This window comes from Phyllobates terribilis, unplaced genomic scaffold (genome assembly GCF_046119375.1).
Source record: "Phyllobates terribilis strain yellow unplaced genomic scaffold, ASM4611937v1 Scaffold_223__1_contigs__length_3252167, whole genome shotgun sequence".
Taxonomy (NCBI): Eukaryota; Metazoa; Chordata; class Amphibia; order Anura; family Dendrobatidae; genus Phyllobates; species Phyllobates terribilis.
This window is the reverse complement of record NW_027362983.1, coordinates 2,539,176-2,553,941: the sequence shown is the minus strand read 5'-3', so window position 1 is coordinate 2,553,941 and position 14,766 is coordinate 2,539,176. Positions and strand designations below refer to the sequence as shown.

The 14,766-nt window shown below is 48.1% G+C and overlaps 8 non-coding genes and 2 pseudogenes across 8 annotated transcripts; all 10 read left to right on the top strand.

Moving 5' to 3' along the window:
* Positions 1–485: 485 nt before the first annotated feature.
* On the top strand, positions 486–676 carry LOC141214504 (U2 spliceosomal RNA). Its single transcript, XR_012283710.1, has one exon. It is a non-coding gene; the product is annotated as a U2 spliceosomal RNA (small nuclear RNA).
* A 1,115-nt stretch (positions 677–1,791) lies between these two features.
* Positions 1,792–1,968, top strand: LOC141214481 (U2 spliceosomal RNA; annotated as a pseudogene).
* A 3,447-nt stretch (positions 1,969–5,415) lies between these two features.
* On the top strand, positions 5,416–5,610 carry LOC141214927 (U2 spliceosomal RNA). Its single transcript, XR_012284115.1, has one exon. It is a non-coding gene; the product is annotated as a U2 spliceosomal RNA (small nuclear RNA).
* A 1,115-nt stretch (positions 5,611–6,725) lies between these two features.
* LOC141214503 (U2 spliceosomal RNA) lies at positions 6,726–6,916 on the top strand. The gene has a single exon (XR_012283709.1). It is a non-coding gene; the product is annotated as a U2 spliceosomal RNA (small nuclear RNA).
* A 1,109-nt stretch (positions 6,917–8,025) lies between these two features.
* LOC141214475 (U2 spliceosomal RNA) lies at positions 8,026–8,117 on the top strand (annotated as a pseudogene).
* Positions 8,118–8,909: 792 nt separating this feature from the next.
* On the top strand, positions 8,910–9,097 carry LOC141214960 (U2 spliceosomal RNA). Its single transcript, XR_012284139.1, has one exon. It is a non-coding gene; the product is annotated as a U2 spliceosomal RNA (small nuclear RNA).
* A 1,115-nt stretch (positions 9,098–10,212) lies between these two features.
* On the top strand, positions 10,213–10,403 carry LOC141214502 (U2 spliceosomal RNA). The gene has a single exon (XR_012283708.1). It is a non-coding gene; the product is annotated as a U2 spliceosomal RNA (small nuclear RNA).
* A 1,109-nt stretch (positions 10,404–11,512) lies between these two features.
* On the top strand, positions 11,513–11,703 carry LOC141214878 (U2 spliceosomal RNA). Its single transcript, XR_012284069.1, has one exon. It is a non-coding gene; the product is annotated as a U2 spliceosomal RNA (small nuclear RNA).
* A 1,115-nt stretch (positions 11,704–12,818) lies between these two features.
* On the top strand, positions 12,819–13,009 carry LOC141214501 (U2 spliceosomal RNA). The gene has a single exon (XR_012283706.1). It is a non-coding gene; the product is annotated as a U2 spliceosomal RNA (small nuclear RNA).
* A 1,118-nt stretch (positions 13,010–14,127) lies between these two features.
* Positions 14,128–14,318, top strand: LOC141214500 (U2 spliceosomal RNA). Its single transcript, XR_012283705.1, has one exon. It is a non-coding gene; the product is annotated as a U2 spliceosomal RNA (small nuclear RNA).
* Positions 14,319–14,766: the final 448 nt, after the last annotated feature.

Sequence of the window (14,766 nt, the reverse complement as noted above, 5' to 3'; positions counted from 1 at the left end):
CAGCGACATTCAGCCAGCCAGGTATCCTGCCTGCAGTAGATGGAATGTGGCAATGGAACGCTGGCTGCGCGTGTCATAATAGGCTCTGAGCCTTTATATACCTGTGCACAGCAGCAGCCACCTTCAGTCTGCTGCTGGACAGCCAGCAGCAGCAGCAGCAGGAGAGGTATGTAATCAGGAGCCCTCCTGCTAAGGGTAGACAGCTGCTCGTTCCACCCCACCCCCCGCCTTAATTGGTTCTCCTCCCTTCCAACGGTGTTGAGGCGGGTGGGAACAGCAGGGGGTGAAGGTGCTGTGTTTAAAGAGGTGGAGTTATGCAGATCTAAAACGCGTGGATTGCAGCAGCAGCAAGCCGAAAAGTGCAGGCATGTAAGGGATCTAGAGGTTGACAACATGTCTTCTTAACGGGAGTCCAGGAGCTCATCTCCACAAATGGACTTTTCAGGATCCTTGGGTGGCTCCGTAGTTTGAAACCAATTCTGGTTATCGCTTCTCGGCCTTTTGGCTAAGATCAAGTGTAGTATCTGTTCTTATCAGTTTAATATCTGATACGTCCCCTATCTGGGGACCATATATTAAATGGATTTTTAGAACAGGGAGATGGAAAAAGAGCTTGCTCTGTCCACTCCACGCATTGACCTGGTATTGCAGTATCTCCAGGACCGGTGCACCCCTTCTTTAATGCAGTTTCTAAAATCAGAAAGAATTGAATTCAATGTTTTTTGTTCATTTTGCTTGTTTGTCGGATTTGGGGATGGACTCTTTGGCTTTGCTTTTCTTCTCCTCATTGGATTTTTCATGTTCAAAGTTGCAGAAGCCAGATTACAAGCTCATTTTGGTTCAACTTCAGCAACTGTGCATTGCATTGCCATGTAATGTGATGCAATGCTATCTTTCTAGCTCTCCCTTTTTACTTCCTTTTGGATAAACAGACATATTAGGCAAGCATTTTGGAGCTTTCACCTAAATAACTACAGGTGGTGAGATAAGCTGCACAATATAATTGACCTTTCAGTATATTGTTGCACACACACCATCTATTTAGCAAATGCCCTTGTTATCAACAGCAGCCTTTTAAACTCACCTGAGCTAACAGGTATGTGCGCTGGTTACTCTGCTGCGCTTAAAATTTCTTTTTTGGTTTGCTACAATGCCTTTTCTGAAACGTTGTCTCCTTCTGCTGGAACACTGACTTCTTTCATTTAATGCCTGCAGACTATAAAAGAGAACCCAACCCAAAAAGTTTGGTTGATTAGTCTGTGGCATTCTGTTAAACTGTTGCTTATGGCGGTCTCTGTGAGCTTCTCAGCGACATTCAGCCAGCCAGGTATCCTGCCTGCAGTAGATGGAATGTGGCAATGGAACGCTGGCTGCGCGTGTCATAATAGGCTCTGAGCCTTTATATACCTGTGCACAGCAGCAGCCACCTTCAGTCTGCTGCTGGACAGCCAGCAGCAGCAGCAGCAGGAGAGGTATGTAATCAGGAGCCCTCCTGCTAAGGGTAGACAGCTGCTCGTTCCACCCCACCCCCCGCCTTAATTGGTTCTCCTCCCTTCCAATGGTGTTGAGGCGGGTGGGAACAGCAGGGGGTGAAGGTGCTGTGTTTAAAGAGGTGGAGTTATGCAGATCTAAAACGCGTGGATTGCAGCAGCAGCAAGCCGAAAAGTGCAGGCATGTAAGGGATCTAGAGGTTGACAACATGTCTTCTTAACGGGAGTCCAGGAGCTCATCTCCACAAATGGACTTTTCAGGATCCTTGGGTGGCTCCGTAGTTTGAAACCAATTCTGGTTATCGCTTCTCGGCCTTTTGGCTAAGATCAAGTGTAGTATTTATGCCTTCCTTACTTCCCAGTTGTGTGATGTTTATATGTTGCAGGAATGTTCCCTTCCCTCCTCTAGGTCCTTCAAACATCTGGCCAGGGAGTGGTCCCACGGTCCATCCTACTGGTCCGGTGGGGGTGACTGCAAGTCTGCGGGGGTCGCAATTCTGATCAGGGGGGGCGCATTCACGCTTGAGTCCGTCCAGGAGCTCATCTGCGGCAGGGCTCTTGTTGTAGATGGCAACTGGGCAGGAGAACCTGTCAGGTTCATCAACGTGTATGCGTCCCCACTGAAGAATGAGCGTTTGGAGCTTTTCCAGACCCTGCGGCTTCAGCTTGCCACCACCAGGACCTTAGTGATGGCCGGGGATTTCAACTGCCCCATCGAGGAGGACGGTCGTAGTTCTGGCACATCTGCCAAGTTGGACATCACGTCCAAGCTGCTCATCGAGATGGTAACCGAGGCCTCTCTTCAGGACGTGGTGGGCTCCATGGGGAGTTGCTCCACGAACTATTCGTGGAGCCGACCCGATGGCTCACTCCACTCCAGGATTGACTTTGTGTTCACCTCTCGGGCAGTCAGGCAGAGTAGGCACTCGATGGTCTCCTGCTTCTTCTCCGACCACAGAGCCATTCACTTACAAGGTGTCCTCGGCGACGGTTTTCCGTCCGGCCCCGGCTCCTGGAAGCTGAATTGTGCTCTGCTGGCTCAGGATGAAGTCGTGGAGGAGCTGAGAGCAGCCTACGCAATGTGGCAGTCCTACAAGGGTAGCTTCCAAACAGTCTCTGATTGGTGGGAATATGTTAAACTTGAGTTTCGCTGTTTCTTTCAGGCCAAGGGTCGACAACAGGCGTGTGAGAAGAGGAGGGACTTCAGAGGGCTGCAGCGCGAGCTGCGGTCGCTGCAGGACCTTCTTCACTGCGGCTGGGACGTGAGGGAGGAGCTGGAGGAGACCAAGAAGAGCCTGAAAAGGCACTTTGAGGAGGAGTCCAAGCGAATCATCTTCCGTTCCAAAGTGGAGAATCTGGAGAAGGGTGAGAAATGTAACTCATTCTTTTTCAGGAAACTTCATGCCGGTCACACGCCCCTGAACGAGCTGCGAGACGAGAGCGGAAACATGCGACGTGGGAAGGAGGACGTGATGAGGGTCGTCAGCGACTTCTACAGCGAACTCTACTCCCACAAGACTACCGACCCCGACGCTGCTGATAAGTTCCTGTCAGGTATCACTAACCATCTTGATCCTGCAGGCACGGCAGCCTTGGACAAACCTCTGATGGTGGGCGAATTGCTCTCTGCCGCTAAATCCTTTAGGACCGGCAGGACCCCGGGCAGTGATGGTCTTCCAGCGGAGCTCTATGTAGCGCTGGGAGACCTCATCTGTCCGGACCTGTTGGACCTGTACGAGGAGATGGTGGTGGAGGGTAGAATGCCTCCATCTTTGAGGGAAGGAATGGTCACGATCCTGTACAAGCGGAAGGGAGAGAGGTGCGACCTGAGGAATTGGCGTCCCATCACTCTGCTCAACGTGGACTACAAGATCCTGGCCAAGACGATGGCGACACGACTTAAGACGGTCATCGGACGGATCATCCACCCGGACCAGACCTGCGGCATCCCTGGACGTCGCATCGCAGACAGCCTCGCTCTCGTGCGGGACACGGTCGAGTACATCAAGGTCCGCCGCGCACACGCGGCCCTGGTCTCCTTGGATCAGGAGAAGGCCTTCGACCGGGTTTCCCACGAGTTCATGGGCCGAGCTCTGCACCGGTTAGGTTTGGGTAACATGTTTTGTTCGTATGTCCGTCTGATGTATTTTGATATCCACAGCTCGGTGTTGGTGAACGGCTGGAAGACTGACCCCTTCCCTGTCCTCTCTGGGGTCAGACAAGGCTGCCCTCTATCACCTCTTCTTTTTGTTTGTGTTATAGAACTCTTCGCAGAGGCTATCCGGCAGAATGGAGAGATCAGAGGGATCACCGCACCGGGTCCGGGACGACACGAGGTCAAGTGCTCGCTCTACATGGACGACGTCACCGTCTTCTGCGCTGATCGTGGTTCAGTCGACGCCCTCGTCCAGACGTGTGAGAGGTTCGGCCGGGCTTCAGGGGCCAAAGTCAACTGCAGGAAGTCGGAAGCCATGCTCTTCGGGGTTTGGCAGCCGGCCTCCTCCGCCCCCTTCCCCTTCAACATTCAACCGGATTTCCTCAAGGTGCTGGGAGTCTGGTTCGGGAAGGAAGGAGCGGCCCTCAAGTCCTGGCAAGAACGCTTGGCCAAGGTGAAGCAACGGATCGGACTCTGGAGCCTCAGACACCTCACTTGTGAGGGTAAGGCACTCGTCCTGCGTAATGAGGTCCTGCCCGTCTTGCAGTACACGGCGCAGGCCTGGCCCCCACACGTCACTGTGTGCAGGGCCATTACCAGGACAGTGTTTCACTTTGTCTGGGGATCCAAGATGGACAGAGTCAGGCGGGCCGTCATGTACAAGGAGCCTCGCAAGGGTGGGAAGGGCGTTCCAGATATCCCCACCCTCCTGCGATCCTCTTTTGTGTGTGATTGTGTCCGCCGGACTTTGCAAGTCAAGAATGGCTCCGCGGGCAGGTCCATGTCTCGCTTCTTCCTGCTTCCTCTTTGGAGGCGACTCGGCTGGGACAAGTGGGACAGCTCCTTCCCCTACAACTGGACGACGCCATGGTTCTACGGAGACGTCGTTCGATTTGTGGGGGAGCATCAACTGGAGGGACTCAAGCCCGACTTGTGGAAGCCCAAAACTATCCACAAGCTAATCAGAGCCAAGGATGACGTGGAGAACATCATAGGACTTCACCAGGACACGCTGGAGACTGTGTGGACAAATGTGTCGTCTGACAGGCTGACCAACGGGCACAAGGACTTGTCGTGGATGGCGATTCAGGGCGGACTGCCCGTCCGGTCATTCATGCATGCCCGGAACCTGTGCAAGACCCGGTACTGCCCAAGGTGCCCCTTCGTGGAGGAAACATCTTTGCACACTTTTTGGGACTGCGGATTTGCACAGCGCCTATTGACTGCACTTGAGGACGACCTGAGGAACTCTGTCCCCAGGGCGAGCCTATCGCACCATTCTGTGCTTTACGGACTCTTCCCTGGGGTTCATACCGTCGGAGCCATCCAGGAGGCTTGGCGCCTTATGAACTGCTTCAAGGATGCCGTTTGGGTCGCCAGGAACCGGCTCATCTTGAGGAGGGAGAGGATGTCCATCCAGGACTGCCGCAGGCTGATCCACAGCCTGCTCAGAGACTATTCCATCATGGACGGTCCGGAGGACGAGGACGAGGACTAAACCCCTCCTCCCCCTCTCCCCTTATGTGTCTTGTCTTTCAATAAAGCTTCGGGCCTGTGATTTTCCCCTCCCCATCCCCTTTTTCCCAATCCCCATCCCTTATCACGGTTCGTCGTACTGTATTGATTGACATGCTTTTTCTTTCAGATTAAGTGTTTTGTGTAGCATAGGGGTGTGATGTGTCTAGTTAGTGCGTCGTATCCTCATGCTATGTAAATATGATGTAGAATTCTGTGTGTACTGGGCTGCGGCACTGTACACTGTCTGTTAACTTATTTTTTGTGCTAATAAAAGATATATTCAATCAAAAAAAATCTGTTCTTATCAGTTTAATATCTGATACGTCCCCTATCTGGGGACCATATATTAAATGGATTTTTAGAACAGGGAGATGGAAAAAGAGCTTGCTCTGTCCACTCCACGCATTGACCTGGTATTGCAGTATCTCCAGGACCGGTGCACCCCTTCTGTAATGCAGTTTCTAAAATCAGAAAGAATTGAATTCAATGTTTTTTGTTCATTTTGCTTGTTTGTCGGATTTTGGGATGGACTCTTTGGCTTTGCTTTTCTTCTCCTCATTGGATTTTTCATGTTCAAAGTTGCAGAAGCCAGATTACAAGCTCATTTTGGTTCAACTTCAGCAACTGTGCATTGCATTGCCATGTAATGTGATGCAATGCTATCTTTCTAGCTCTCCCTTTTTACTTCCTTTTGGATAAACAGACATATTAGGCAAGCATTTTGGAGCTTTCACCTAAATAACTACAGGTGGTGAGATAAGCTGCACAATATAATTGACCTTTCAGTATATTGTTGCACACACACCATCTATTTAGCAAATGCCCTTGTTATCAACAGCAGCCTTTTAAACTCACCTGAGCTAACAGGTATGTGCGCTGGTTACTCTGCTGCGCTTAAAATTTCTTTTTTGGTTTGCTACAATGCCTTTTCTGAAACGTTGTCTCCTTCTGCTGGAACACTGACTTCTTTCATTTAATGCCTGCAGACTATAAAAGAGAACCCAACCCAAAAAGTTTGGTTGATTAGTCTGTGGCATTCTGTTAAACTGTTGCTTATGGCGGTCTCTGTGAGCTTCTCAGCGACATTCAGCCAACCAGGTATCCTGCCTGCAGTAGATGGAATGTGGCAATGGAACGCTGGCTGCGCGTGTCATAATAGGCTCTGAGCCTTTATATACCTGTGCACAGCAGCAGCCACCTTCAGTCTGCTGCTGGACAGCCAGCAGCAGCAGCAGCAGGAGAGGTATGTAATCAGGAGCCCTCCTGCTAAGGGTAGACAGCTGCTCGTTCCACCCCACCCCCCGCCTTAATTGGTTCTCCTCCCTTCCAACGGTGTTGAGGCGGGTGGGAACAGCAGGGGGTGAAGGTGCTGTGTTTAAAGAGGTGGAGTTATGCAGATCTAAAACGCGTGGATTGCAGCAGCAGCAAGCCGAAAAGTGCAGGCATGTAAGGGATCTAGAGGTTGACAACATGTCTTCTTAACGGGAGTCCAGGAGCTCATCTCCACAAATGGACTTTTCAGGATCCTTGGGTGGCTCCGTAGTTTGAAACCAATTCTGGTTATCGCTTCTCGGCCTTTTGGCTAAGATCAAGTGTAGTATCTGTTCTTATCAGTTTAATATCTGATACGTCCCCTATCTGGGGACCATATATTAAATGGATTTTTAGAACAGGGAGATGGAAAAAGAGCTTGCTCTGTCCACTCCACGCATTGACCTGGTATTGCAGTATCTCCAGGACCGGTGCACCCCTTCTTTAATGCAGTTTCTAAAATCAGAAAGAATTGAATTCAATGTTTTTTGTTCATTTTGCTTGTTTGTCGGATTTTGGGATGGACTCTTTGGCTTTGCTTTTCTTCTCCTCATTGGATTTTTCATGTTCAAAGTTGCAGAAGCCAGATTACAAGCTCATTTTGGTTCAACTTCAGCAACTGTGCATTGCATTGCCATGTAATGTGATGCAATGCTATCTTTCTAGCTCTCCCTTTTTACTTCCTTTTGGATAAACAGACATATTAGGCAAGCATTTTGGAGCTTTCACCTAAATAACTACAGGTGGTGAGATAAGCTGCACAATATAATTGACCTTTCAGTATATTGTTGCACACACACCATCTATTTAGCAAATGCCCTTGTTATCAACAGCAGCCTTTTAAACTCACCTGAGCTAACAGGTATGTGCGCTGGTTACTCTGCTGCGCTTAAAATTTCTTTTTTGGTTTGCTACAATGCCTTTTCTGAAACGTTGTCTCCTTCTGCTGGAACACTGACTTCTTTCATTTAATGCCTGCAGACTATAAAAGAGAACCCAACCCAAAAAGTTTGGTTGATTAGTCTGTGGCATTCTGTTAAACTGTTGCTTATGGCGGTCTCTGTGAGCTTCTCAGCGACATTCAGCCAGCCAGGTATCCTGCCTGCAGTAGATGGAATGTGGCAATGGAACGCTGGCTGCGCGTGTCATAATAGGCTCTGAGCCTTTATATACCTGTGCACAGCAGCAGCCACCTTCAGTCTGCTGCTGGACAGCCAGCAGCAGCAGGAGAGGTATGTAATCAGGAGCCCTCCTGCTAAGGGTAGACAGCTGCTCGTTCCACCCCACCCCCCACCTTAATTGGTTCTCCTCCCTTCCAACGGTGTTGAGGCGGGTGGGAACAGCAGGGGGTGAAGGTGCTGTGTTTAAAGAGGTGGAGTTATGCAGATCTAAAACGCGTGGATTGCAGCAGCAGCAAGCCGAAAAGTGCAGGCATGTAAGGGATCTAGAGGTTGACAACATGTCTTCTTAACGGGAGTCCAGGAGCTCATCTCCACAAATGGACTTTTCAGGATCCTTGGGTGGCTCCGTAGTTTGAAACCAATTCTGGTTATCGCTTCTCGGCCTTTTGGCTAAGATCAAGTGTAGTATCTTTCGAAAAGGCGGTTTTGGATGTTGGCCGCCCTAGTAGATTGATACATTATGCACACTGGGGTTTAGGCGCTTGTTAGTACGCCAGGTGGCTAATATAGTCATCTGGTGGAAAGCATGGCCCCCCAGGATCGACGCCATTGGGCCGGGGAAGATCGAAAGCCCGAAGTGTGAAGTGCCCCAGGAGTGGTGACCCTGGGGTGCCTTAACTCACTGGGATTGGGAACCCCACTTGAGTTTATGGCACATTTGCACTAGCACTTCAATATTTCTTTCTTCACACACACCCTTATTCCGGGCCTTCTGGCCTTAGGATGGGGAATTTTTCAATTCCCGGTCGAAGGTCCGGGCAGTATTATACTGTGAAACCTTCACTATTTATTTAATTTTTTTTTGTCACTGTGTGTCCACTTTTTCACGTGTGTCCACGTCCTTACTGGGATTTTGTCGGGATGCGGTTCCCTTACGGGTTCCTCTCTTGGCAGGTCTAGGGGGGGAGTGTGTGGCCATCAGGTTCCGCTCCCCCCTGAACCCCACTGGCTCTCCTCTTTCGGGAGGAGAGCGTTGTTGGCTCCCCTCTTCCGGGAGGGGAGCACAGTCTTTGGCTCCCAGTGCCTTGCTCGGGTGAGAACTCGGGCAGGTATTGGGGGTAAGATTGGGTCGCCTCTGGCTCCGGCTGGAGGTGGCTATTTGTCCCTGTTCCTCGCTGTGGCCTTCTGGCTCGGAGGGACGGGGAATGGTTTGGGGGACCCTTCTCCTTTTGGAGAGGGTTTCAAGAAGACCAGCATCCTAGTGCACTTTTTTTTGTGGCACTTGTCACTTTTTTAAGCGCACTCGGGTTTTGTACACGAATTCGGGCTTTCGACAAAAAAAAAAAAAATCTGTTCTTATCAGTTTAATATCTGATACGTCCCCTATCTGGGGACCATATATTAAATGGATTTTTAGAACAGGGAGATGGAAAAAGAGCTTGCTCTGTCCACTCCACGCATTGACCTGGTATTGCAGTATCTCCAGGACCGGTGCACCCCTTCTGTAATGCAGTTTCTAAAATCAGAAAGAATTGAATTCAATGTTTTTTGTTCATTTTGCTTGTTTGTCGGATTTTGGGATGGACTCTTTGGCTTTGCTTTTCTTCTCCTCATTGGATTTTTCATGTTCAAAGTTGCAGAAGCCAGATTACAAGCTCATTTTGGTTCAACTTCAGCAACTGTGCATTGCATTGCCATGTAATGTGATGCAATGCTATCTTTCTAGCTCTCCCTTTTTACTTCCTTTTGGATAAACAGACATATTAGGCAAGCATTTTGGAGCTTTCACCTAAATAACTACAGGTGGTGAGATAAGCTGCACAATATAATTGACCTTTCAGTATATTGTTGCACACACACCATCTATTTAGCAAATGCCCTTGTTATCAACAGCAGCCTTTTAAACTCACCTGAGCTAACAGGTATGTGCGCTGGTTACTCTGCTGCGCTTAAAATTTCTTTTTTGGTTTGCTACAATGCCTTTTCTGAAACGTTGTCTCCTTCTGCTGGAACACTGACTTCTTTCATTTAATGCCTGCAGACTATAAAAGAGAACCCAACCCAAAAAGTTTGGTTGATTAGTCTGTGGCATTCTGTTAAACTGTTGCTTATGGCGGTCTCTGTGAGCTTCTCAGCGACATTCAGCCAGCCAGGTATCCTGCCTGCAGTAGATGGAATGTGGCAATGGAACGCTGGCTGCGTGTGTCATAATAGGCTCTGAGCCTTTATATACCTGTGCACAGCAGCAGCCACCTTCAGTCTGCTGCTGGACAGCCAGCAGCAGCAGCAGCAGGAGAGGTATGTAATCAGGAGCCCTCCTGCTAAGGGTAGACAGCTGCTCGTTCCACCCCACCCCCCGCCTTAATTGGTTCTCCTCCCTTCCAACGGTGTTGAGGCGGGTGGGAACAGCAGGGGGTGAAGGTGCTGTGTTTAAAGAGGTGGAGTTATGCAGATCTAAAACGCGTGGATTGCAGCAGCAGCAAGCCGAAAAGTGCAGGCATGTAAGGGATCTAGAGGTTGACAACATGTCTTCTTAACGGGAGTCCAGGAGCTCATCTCCACAAATGGACTTTTCAGGATCCTTGGGTGGCTCCGTAGTTTGAAACCAATTCTGGTTATCGCTTCTCGGCCTTTTGGCTAAGATCAAGTGTAGTATCTGTTCTTATCAGTTTAATATCTGATACGTCCCCTATCTGGGGACCATATATTAAATGGATTTTTAGAACAGGGAGATGGAAAAAGAGCTTGCTCTGTCCACTCCACGCATTGACCTGGTATTGCAGTATCTCCAGGACCGGTGCACCCCTTCTTTAATGCAGTTTCTAAAATCAGAAAGAATTGAATTCAATGTTTTTTGTTCATTTTGCTTGTTTGTCGGATTTTGGGATGGACTCTTTGGCTTTGCTTTTCTTCTCCTCATTGGATTTTTCATGTTCAAAGTTGCAGAAGCCAGATTACAAGCTCATTTTGGTTCAACTTCAGCAACTGTGCATTGCATTGCCATGTAATGTGATGCAATGCTATCTTTCTAGCTCTCCCTTTTTACTTCCTTTTGGATAAACAGACATATTAGGCAAGCATTTTGGAGCTTTCACCTAAATAACTACAGGTGGTGAGATAAGCTGCACAATATAATTGACCTTTCAGTATATTGTTGCACACACACCATCTATTTAGCAAATGCCCTTGTTATCAACAGCAGCCTTTTAAACTCACCTGAGCTAACAGGTATGTGCGCTGGTTACTCTGCTGCGCTTAAAATTTCTTTTTTGGTTTGCTACAATGCCTTTTCTGAAACGTTGTCTCCTTCTGCTGGAACACTGACTTCTTTCATTTAATGCCTGCAGACTATAAAAGAGAACCCAACCCAAAAAGTTTGGTTGATTAGTCTGTGGCATTCTGTTAAACTGTTGCTTATGGCGGTCTCTGTGAGCTTCTCAGCGACATTCAGCCAGCCAGGTATCCTGCCTGCAGTAGATGGAATGTGGCAATGGAACGCTGGCTGCGCGTGTCATAATAGGCTCTGAGCCTTTATATACCTGTGCACAGCAGCAGCCACCTTCAGTCTGCTGCTGGACAGCCAGCAGCAGCAGGAGAGGTATGTAATCAGGAGCCCTCCTGCTAAGGGTAGACAGCTGCTCGTTCCACCCCACCCCCCACCTTAATTGGTTCTCCTCCCTTCCAACGGTGTTGAGGCGGGTGGGAACAGCAGGGGGTGAAGGTGCTGTGTTTAAAGAGGTGGAGTTATGCAGATCTAAAACGCGTGGATTGCAGCAGCAGCAAGCCGAAAAGTGCAGGCATGTAAGGGATCTAGAGGTTGACAACATGTCTTCTTAACGGGAGTCCAGGAGCTCATCTCCACAAATGGACTTTTCAGGATCCTTGGGTGGCTCCGTAGTTTGAAACCAATTCTGGTTATCGCTTCTCGGCCTTTTGGCTAAGATCAAGTGTTGTATCTGTTCTTATCAGTTTAATATCTGATACGTCCCCTATCTGGGGACCATATATTAAATGGATTTTTAGAACAGGGAGATGGAAAAAGAGCTTGCTCTGTCCACTCCACGCATTGACCTGGTATTGCAGTATCTCCAGGACCGGTGCACCCCTTCTGTAATGCAGTTTCTAAAATCAGAAAGAATTGAATTCAATGTTTTTTGTTCATTTTGCTTGTTTGTCGGATTTTGGGATGGACTCTTTGGCTTTGCTTTTCTTCTCCTCATTGGATTTTTCATGTTCAAAGTTGCAGAAGCCAGATTACAAGCTCATTTTGGTTCAACTTCAGCAACTGTGCATTGCATTGCCATGTAATGTGATGCAATGCTATCTTTCTAGCTCTCCCTTTTTACTTCCTTTTGGATAAACAGACATATTAGGCAAGCATTTTGGAGCTTTCACCTAAATAACTACAGGTGGTGAGATAAGCTGCACAATATAATTGACCTTTCAGTATATTGTTGCACACACACCATCTATTTAGCAAATGCCCTTGTTATCAACAGCAGCCTTTTAAACTCACCTGAGCTAACAGGTATGTGCGCTGGTTACTCTGCTGCGCTTAAAATTTCTTTTTTGGTTTGCTACAATGCCTTTTCTGAAACGTTGTCTCCTTCTGCTGGAACACTGACTTCTTTCATTTAATGCCTGCAGACTATAAAAGAGAACCCAACCCAAAAAGTTTGGTTGATTAGTCTGTGGCATTCTGTTAAACTGTTGCTTATGGCGGTCTCTGTGAGCTTCTCAGCGACATTCAGCCAGCCAGGTATCCTGCCTGCAGTAGATGGAATGTGGCAATGGAACGCTGGCTGCGCGTGTCATAATAGGCTCTGAGCCTTTATATACCTGTGCACAGCAGCAGCCACCTTCAGTCTGCTGCTGGACAGCCAGCAGCAGCAGCAGCAGGAGAGGTATGTAATCAGGAGCCCTCCTGCTAAGGGTAGACAGCTGCTCGTTCCACCCCACCCCCCGCCTTAATTGGTTCTCCTCCCTTCCAACGGTGTTGAGGCGGGTGGGAACAGCAGGGGGTGAAGGTGCTGTGTTTAAAGAGGTGGAGTTATGCAGATCTAAAACGCGTGGATTGCAGCAGCAGCAAGCCGAAAAGTGCAGGCATGTAAGGGATCTAGAGGTTGACAACATGTCTTCTTAACGGGAGTCCAGGAGCTCATCTCCACAAATGGACTTTTCAGGATCCTTGGGTGGCTCCGTAGTTTGAAACCAATTCTGGTTATCGCTTCTCGGCCTTTTGGCTAAGATCAAGTGTAGTATCTGTTCTTATCAGTTTAATATCTGATACGTCCCCTATCTGGGGACCATATATTAAATGGATTTTTAGAACAGGGAGATGGAAAAAGAGCTTGCTCTGTCCACTCCACGCATTGACCTGGTATTGCAGTATCTCCAGGACCGGTGCACCCCTTCTTTAATGCAGTTTCTAAAATCAGAAAGAATTGAATTCAATGTTTTTTGTTCATTTTGCTTGTTTGTCGGATTTTGGGATGGACTCTTTGGCTTTGCTTTTCTTCTCCTCATTGGATTTTTCATGTTCAAAGTTGCAGAAGCCAGATTACAAGCTCATTTTGGTTCAACTTCAGCAACTGTGCATTCCATTGCCATGTAATGTGATGCAATGCTATCTTTCTAGCTCTCCCTTTTTACTTCCTTTTGGATAAACAGACATATTAGGCAAGCATTTTGGAGCTTTCACCTAAATAACTACAGGTGGTGAGATAAGCTGCACAATATAATTGACCTTTCAGTATATTGTTGCACACACACCATCTATTTAGCAAATACCCTTGTTATCAACAGCAGCCTTTTAAACTCACCTGAGCTAACAGGTATGTGCGCTGGTTACTCTGCTGCGCTTAAAATTTCTTTTTTGGTTTGCTACAATGCCTTTTCTGAAACGTTGTCTCCTTCTGCTGGAACACTGACTTCTTTCATTTAATGCCTGCAGACTATAAAAGAGAACCCAACCCAAAAAGTTTGGTTGATTAGTCTGTGGCATTCTGTTAAACTGTTGCTTATGGCGGTCTCTGTGAGCTTCTCAGCGACATTCAGCCAGCCAGGTATCCTGCCTGCAGTAGATGGAATGTGGCAATGGAACGCTGGCTGCGCGTGTCATAATAGGCTCTGAGCCTTTATATACCTGTGCACAGCAGCAGCCACCTTCAGTCTGCTGCTGGACAGCCAGCAGCAGCAGCAGCAGCAGGAGAGGTATGTAATCAGGAGCCCTCCTGCTAAGGGTAGACAGCTGTTCGTTCCACCCCACCCCCCGCCTTAATTGGTTCTCCTCCCTTCCAACGGTGTTGAGGCGGGTGGGAACAGCAGGGGGTGAAGGTGCTGTGTTTAAAGAGGTGGAGTTATGCAGATCTAAAACGCGTGGATTGCAGCAGCAGCAAGCCGAAAAGTGCAGGCATGTAAGGGATCTAGAGGTTGACAACATGTCTTCTTAACGGGAGTCCAGGAGCTCATCTCCACAAATGGACTTTTCAGGATCCTTGGGTGGCTCCGTAGTTTGAAACCAATTCTGGTTATCGCTTCTCGGCCTTTTGGCTAAGATCAAGTGTAGTATCTGTTCTTATCAGTTTAATATCTGATACGTCCCCTATCTGGGGACCATATATTAAATGGATTTTTAGAACAGGGAGATGGAAAAAGAGCTTGCTCTGTCCACTCCACGCATTGACCTGGTATTGCAGTATCTCCAGGACCGGTGCACCCCTTCTTTAATGCAGTTTCTAAAATCAGAAAGAATTGAATTCAATGTTTTTTGTTCATTTTGCTTGTTTGTCGGATTTTGGGATGGACTCTTTGGCTTTGCTTTTCTTCTCCTCATTGGATTTTTCATGTTCAAAGTTGCAGAAGCCAGATTACAAGCTCATTTTGGTTCAACTTCAGCAACTGTGCATTGCATTGCCATGTAATGTGATGCAATGCTATCTTTCTAGCTCTCCCTTTTTACTTCCTTTTGGATAAACAGACATATTAGGCAAGCATTTTGGAGCTTTCACCTAAATAACTACAGGTGGTGAGATAAGCTGCACAATATAATTGACCTTTCAGTATATTGTTGCACACACACCATCTATTTAGCAAATGCCCTTGTTATCAACAGCAGCCTTTTAAACTCACCTGAGCTAACAGGTATGTGCGCTGGTTACTCTGCTGCGCT